Consider the following 7,754-nt stretch of genomic DNA (forward strand, 5'->3'; position numbering starts at 1 on the left):
AAAGACCGGGGCCATGTCCCTTGACTCTTTAAGAAAAACTGAACCTGCAGCTCATTGAAGCCTGGGCCTCTCTGTCCTGTCAGTTTGGTTCTTCTTTCATGCACACTTTTACACACCATGTGAGCCCATAATGATATGACTGAAGATGCAGGACACCAAGGATGAAAGGTGGAATCAGGTCGGAAACAACTGATCGTCAGGCCTAACTTGAAAAAGGCAAAATAAACAGCCATTTACTGCTCCCAGGATCACACTAAATACATTGTATGCTTCCCGTAATAAAACTACCTTGGAAAGTCAAGCATGGTTTCTGACCAGGGAATATAATTATTCTTTTCAACATACCAAGTTCTGGAATTAGATCAAGACACACAACCATGAATTTACTTGGGGAGAATAATAAATTCAATGATGTGCTTAACAATCATAAAATCAATTATGCTTGGCAAAACTAAATGTGTTTAAAATCTGCCAGTCAAAAGATCAGTTTCAAAATATGTTTATTGAAATTAAATCTGAAAAAAACAACCCCTCCCCTACCACTTCAACCCACCAACCTGAAGCTAAAAGAATGTGGATAAGGAAAATGGTCAGCCAGCAATCTCTGCATGAGTAGGGAATTCAGGAATTACAAAAGCAGAGAAGTTCAATAGAAAAACCTACATTGGTTTTAACATCCCAAAAAATGATTCTGCAGGACTTTAATCACTTTGATTTCCATTCTGCAAAATTTGTTACAAAAGCAAGCAGGCATAGCACCTGCCAGCTACAGCATCCAAGAGCTATAGTGAGCAGAAGGGGTCTGACATTGTAGGGATACTCCAGAGCATGGAAGTAGGGGCTAATATTGTCCAGATGAACTGAGGTTGCTAAAAAATGAGGAATGCAGCAGAAAGTGGCTCACTTGACTGCAGAAAGACATCTATTTTCTTGGCTTCCATAGAGAGGAAAGAGAAATTTTCCTAACCTTGAGATTTCCGGCAGGTCAGCACAGCAGGGCAATTGTGGTGTTTTGCTCATGGAGGAGTCACCAAAAGAAGGCTGGCTAGATATGTTTCATTCTGTTTGTTTATCATATGTGACCCTGGTAACCAGTTGTTGCAAAAGACTGCCATTGTTAATCAAACACTTGGCATTATGCTCATGACTAATGTAACATAAAATGTTTATCTTCCTGATGTAAAGCATCCTCTAATGGCAAATATCATCTCCTAATGAAGCATGGCAAAGCTGAGACCAAGTGCTTTTTCTGGCTTCTCCCTGTGGAAGCGGAAGCAGATGAGCGCTTTTCCCGGTCTGTGAAAAGATTCAGTTCCTGCAGAAAAGAGGTTGCCTCCTGTCAATGAAAGCCTGGCTGGGCTGTCAGTTCTGACTGACTCTGGGCTAATAAATCATACCCTGATACATGCCTATCTATCCTTCATATTCAAACGAGAGAGTTTTGATCAGATTTAGTGCAAATATAAGACAGCTCATGTAGTGATCTCTCTGCTTTAACAGTACAAAACGACTTGGAGAAAGAGCTCAGGAAGGTCTCTGACTCTTCAATTATGCTGTTAGAAAATCCAATACTTTTGATTCACATGGCAGAAAAGACTCACAGAAGTGAAAGGAAGAGCAAACAAAGTTCACAAGGCTGACTCTGTGCCCTGTGAGCACAGCATATTATGCTCGTAAATAGTGTCCTTCCTGCTGTAGTGCACCAGGTCCTAGCCAAGGAGCTGCAGAGACTAGAAAGCAGGGAAAAGCAGGTTAGAGGAGTCAGTGTCAAAATTTGCGGCAGGTCAACATGAGAAACTGACTCTTGAATATAGTGATGGGAGGCATAGAAAAGACTGCGATAGTACATGAAGTCAGAGATGAAACAAAGGTTCTGCTGCTGAAAAGGACTGCAGAAAGCCTATAGTATTAGAATTGTATACCTGCAAACACAGTCTTCTTTCTCTCCACAGTGGGAATTGAGCTGTCTAAGCTGAGAGTACTTGCTTTGGGTAGTTGCCATTCTCTTCTTAGCAGTCTTCCTTATATTTTGGTATCTTTATAGAGCCTGAAAATGTTTATTATAGATGAACTTCTGGCAGATTTGCACAAAGCTGCAAATGATTCTCAGCATAAAGAGCCTGGCTACGGTGTGTTCACACACTCACCCTGACATGGCCTCATACTTTCTCCTACAGAAAACTGGTATCTGATTTTCCCCAATCTGTGCATCTGCACACATCAGAAACCCTGCTGTGCCATCCCAGCTGCTGACATAAAAAAAAAGAGAGGGTCCATAACCTCTTTCTGTGTTGGCAGGTACGAAGGTGGATTAAGAGCCCGATGGTCAGCGTTGAAAAGCACCCACACACCAGCCTCAAATACTCGGGGTCTACTGTGATGCATTTACCTCCAGGGGATTCAGAGCTGGAACCTCCGCTGTGCCAGACCTGCCTGAGTGACCACTCTTTCCAGCGCGGGATTGCTCCTCAGGAGGCTGAGTCCTGCTCCTGGGAGAGCCAGAGAAGCAGCAAAGTAAGCAGCTCTTTCCTCCCCAAACTTGGCTTGCATGTTTCATACTGATAATGGGTCTGTATTAGTAAGATTGTGCTTCCATCAGAGAGAGGGGACTCTTCGAAATCTGAAACTCTACTGAGTTGTGCACATCTGTTTTACACATCTGGGCTCTGCTTTCTACCTTGAACTTTGATACCCGCAGACAGTCTTCACTGAAGCACTGTGATGTAGTCTCATAGTATTTGAACAGATTAGTAGTAGCACTAAGTAGTATATTCCTGGTTTACAGAAACTGAAGTGAGTAGAGGTGGCATTATCCTTCCAAGATAATGGAAAGGACCAGGACTTGCTAATTTTTTCCCTTCTGTCCCACAAGACCATCCTTCTTCCCCTCAGCCATATCTAGCTTTCTCTTTAGATATAATAAATTGGTTCAGGGAATTTTCCCAGGCAGTGGTGAATGATTCAGTGGGTCTTTTAAGCAGAAGGGAAACCCTGGTTTGCCTTGAGTCATGCTGATGTGTTATAAATGACATCAATCTTCATGTAGTGCTGAGTAGTTGCACACAGGTGTGAAGGTGGCAAAACTGTAAGGATTGAGGTGAAATAGTCAAGAGGGGCTTCTCTGAGGCAGACTTTGGATCTTTCATTCATCGTTCGGCTCCACCTAATCCATGTAGAGAAAAGCCAAACTCAGAACAGAAAGTTTTGCTCAGAGCCCATCATCCCTGACAGAGCCACCCCTGACTGGAAACTGTGGAAAAAAAGGAGGGAGTTGTAGAAACATAAAAGCAAACAAATAAGAATCTTCCCAAGTACAAAGCAGAGCAAATATGACAAGGCATTTATCAGAGCCTTAGCACACCGCTCGCAGCAGAAACATTTTCTCATGCTACATCTGCAGCATTTTTAAACAGAGAAATTCTGGCAGCAGGTAAGAATGGAGGTCCTGTGCATTTCAGAAACCCACCAAAGGCATTTCGGTGAAACATATGTGCAAGCAGAGGAGCTACTTATTCCTCCATTTTACTTCATTAAGAAGATTAACTTTGCTCAGGCTGAAGCATTAAAAAATGAAAGCATGAAAGACAGGATTCTGCAAGTCCTTTGCCTTGCCGTTAAATCACATGTACTCCTGTAGGGCCTCACAACTGATTTCCATTAGGTTTTACATGCATGTGGGATAGATTTGGCTGAATGGAGATTCCCCAGTCCTCTCTCAGTCTCCTTACTGCAAGCAGCAGAGAAGCTGCTTACTCAGCAGCTGGAGCGTGCAGCAAAAGGCATAGTTTGCAAGGTGCTTTAAAACTAACATAGTCTGGCAAAAGACTCCTTGGATAAAGCTATCCTGCATAAGGAGTCTTTTAAGTAAGTTAAAGCATGGAGTCTTTGATGTGATTAAATGTAAGGTCACTGCCTCTTTTTCTACAATAAAACCAGGCAGGAAGCTTTTAATAATAAAGGCTGAAGGAGCCCCATGTCTGACCTATTCCAGGTTTAAAAAGAGTTGTTGGGTGTGATTCTGTTCAGAGGTTACAAATGGCACAAGCTTCATAAACGTGAAATAACTCCCTTCACTTTAAACCAATGAACTTCTCCAAGGAGAAGAAAATGTGGTCTCTTTTAAATCAGCAGGGAGCCTGGAGCACACCAGCTGTCTCTCCTGGCTAATTCTTGTTTCTTTTTCCCCATTGCACTTCCTTCTGTGCTTTCCAGTACTGCAACCAGGTATTGGTGTAGTGATTCTAGTTCCTTTGTGCTATGCCCAACACCAACATATACAAGGGTCCTACTGACCCTGTCCTTTTGCTCAAGGGCAAATTAATTAAAAAAGAAATCAGCTGTGAAATATTATTAAAAGGTTATTCTAGGCAGCAAGATTTCTCTGACATGGTTTAGGCTATTTTGATCACTTTGAAAAAGGCCTTATAAAACCCAACCCGATTAAACCACATCACCCAAGGGAAGGTATTCCTATTCTTATTTCCAACACAAAACCAGGGAAAAGAGTCATTACTGCTTGTTTACTGTGATGGTAATTGTGGAGTGGAGTCTTTAAAAATTGACTTAACATAAATGAGATTATATTGAAACAGAAAGTATTTTAAATAATGAGATTTTTTTTTTCTTATGATATGCTTCCATTTCCACCTCCCCAGGCTTTTCTATTAAGGCATGTGTCAGTTGGAGTTTATATATGATTATTGATGTAACCTCTACTAAATCTCCTCTATTATTTGTATGATAGTGTATTATCTCTGTAATTTCATGACATTTTTCCACATTGTATACAGAGGACTAGATAATTTTCAAGCATTGCCAGAAAACCACATTAATTTTCACATGGCAGACTTACACAGGTATGTTATTGTTTCTTGTAACCAATGTGGATTAGTTATATAGAAGCTTATATCTGCTTTACCAGTGTAACAGCTGAAGCCCGGAGGGTTTGGACCCCTGCCAGTGTAATGATTTACAATAGCCAGTTCTTGCTTTTCCATGTCTATCTAAATACTTCAGGTTGCATAAAACTCACTGACTTGATGAGGAGGCTGAATTTCCTTGCAAAATAAATTGCCATGCTGTACAATGAATACCCCACGTAAATAAGCTAGTTTTGAAAGGGAGGGCAAACCACCTTTTAGACCTGCTTAGCAGTCTGCTAAACAGGGAGAGGGGAACACGGTGATAACTGGGTGTCGTTTAAGTCTCTCAGTAAGGGTTTATCAAGCTGGGTTATTAGAGGTAAGTTGTACTCAACGTACACACACACACACAAAACCCCTCCATGCTCTGCATGATCAATATATGATGCTTACACTGTGTTGCTATACCCTTGTTTCAGACCTTTCTCTAAATAAGCAAAAACTAAGACCTTGTTGGGGAGCTCAAAATATCTTCTTTTATTTATTCTTTTTTTTCCTCAAACAGAGCCAGCAGCTAGGTTCAAGGCTTGTGCTGTTCTTTCCTCTTAGGCTAAAAAACTGAACCACTACTGTCACATCTCTATCTAGTAGACCAGAGCTCTGAATGCTTAGAGCTGTCTTTTTTTTCCAAAGCTAAACAAAAACCCCATGCTGCCCCCAGCTAGAGGACCAGAGGAGCGAAAAAAACAAGCTAAACTAATGTGTTTACCCCATTTGAGCAATAGGACTTTAAACTGTTAGGATTATCTCTGTGTATCTGGTACAGCCATCACCTGGTGACTGGGGGCTCAGGGGTGCTGAATAATGTGCTGAGCCCTAGCAGGAGGGATCTGTCCCCACATCAGATGTGATATGGTGGGCCTGGCAAAGGGTTTTGGTCTCTTCAGCCTCTCTTGCCACTTCTCTGGGGCTGGCAGTTGAAAAGAGACAGAGGTTTCTGAGAGAGTTGCCTTGTCTTCCTCCACCTATCATGGTACATCCATGCCTGGTGTCTCTTGTGAAGGAGCATCAGGAGTCCTGCTTAGGGCTGCAGGGATTTCAGTGCTGCCACCTTTTTGGACAAGTCCTTTTCAGCTTATTGAGAGTTAATTACTCTCAAAGACACTTTTGAATCATGCTATTAGATCAATAGCAAGAAATGATTTCACTATTAAAAACCATTCAAAGTTCTTGTGTATAGGAAAGCTTTTGATTTCAGTCAGACTTAGGCACTTCACCATATTTCAAGTCCTGCTTCAGAGATGAGGAATGCTGAAAAAAATCTATCCAAACCAAAGGCTGAGCACTTTGAGATAGCTCTACTTATGAATCTTTCCTATAAATAGTATACAGCTTCTAGAAACTTGCATTTGAAATAGGGTAAGAATATGTTTCAGATTAAATAAATTGTGTAAACAGGCATTGTAAAAATAAATGCCTTTTAATGGACAGGAAAATGTGGAGATTAGAAAAAGAAATATCTGACTAGCTCTCCATAAGGAAAGAGTGTGGTGACAGATCTAATTGGGCTTTTTAGGGAAAGGTGTCTTTCTCACACATTTTGGATAAAAAGCCTTCCTACATCTGATGATCTGCATTGGCAATGAGACACAGTGTGATTTACACCCTGATAAGTGCTAGTTAATACACAAACACATCCAGATTTGTAATACAGGAAACGGAAATCCTGAATGCCCAGTATGGGGCAATTAATCCCGGAAACAATATATGTGAAAAATGTTTCAATAAATATAATTTGGGAAAGAAAAGTAGGTGAAAAAAATGGAAGCTCAGGTAACAGAATCGTTCAGTGAAATCAAATCTGGAGAGGACTGTGAGAAGCTCTAATAAACCTAGGCAAATTAACAACCTGATGGCAGATTACACTTGATAGAGACAGAAACACAGTAATGCACTTTGATGGAATAATTAGAACTGAGTACACACTGCAGAGTCTTCAATTAACTGTGATTATTCTAGGAGGCAGCCCTGGGTGCCATGGAGAGTAGCTTCCTGAAGACCTTAGCTGAGGGTAGCTCAGAAGGTCAGGTCCATACCACACCCAGCAAAGCAGACACTCTACTCATTCATTGAGGAGTACATCTCTCCATTCACTGAATTTACTTCTGCCCCACATGGAGCCACATGTGAAATAAATATACCTGGTGAGGACAGACCACAGTGCCAGGGCAACAAATGCCTGGGAAAGGCCTTGCAGGCCAAAATATTCCTTCCCTTCATCTATATAATGAGATCCACTTTGAAGTGGCTGGTAGAGGCTAAGTAGGATCCTTTGGGAAGAGATTGGCAAGAAGCAAAGGACAGACAAAGAAGCCAGTGGTCCTAGTAGGTCCAGTAGGTCGAGCCTACAGTTCAGGCTGACATTCTGGTGTGAGAAACCTTGTCATCTTCTGCATGTTGGAATCTTCCTGTGAAATGATTCAGGAAACATTTATGAAGATCATCTCAATGAGTTTTGGCTTCCCTTTTGTCCCTTCTTGCAACCACAAAAAGATGCTAGCAGGAAAATAACTATATTTTTTAAAATCATTGCAGAAAAATATGACTTTTTATTCGCCTCCTCCATTGAAACAATGAAATAGTAGCAATAGGTCTGGAAAGCAAAAATGAAAAACAAATGAAAGGTTTCCACTTAAGCTAACATATAGCACAGATATAATGAGAAAATCTTTTATATGGTATAAAAGACTGAGCATTATAAGCAGAATTTAAACATGAGAGTTACAGGGGTCTGGAACTGTCTATGAAAACAGAAGAGTCAAATGTATTTACAGCTGGAGTTTAATATATTCATGTGTAGGATGTTCTTGCCTTTACACTTGGTTACTCCAG

Source organism: Psittacula echo, assembly GCF_963264785.1.
Source record: "Psittacula echo genome assembly, chromosome: 4".
Taxonomy (NCBI): Eukaryota; Metazoa; Chordata; class Aves; order Psittaciformes; family Psittacidae; genus Psittacula; species Psittacula echo.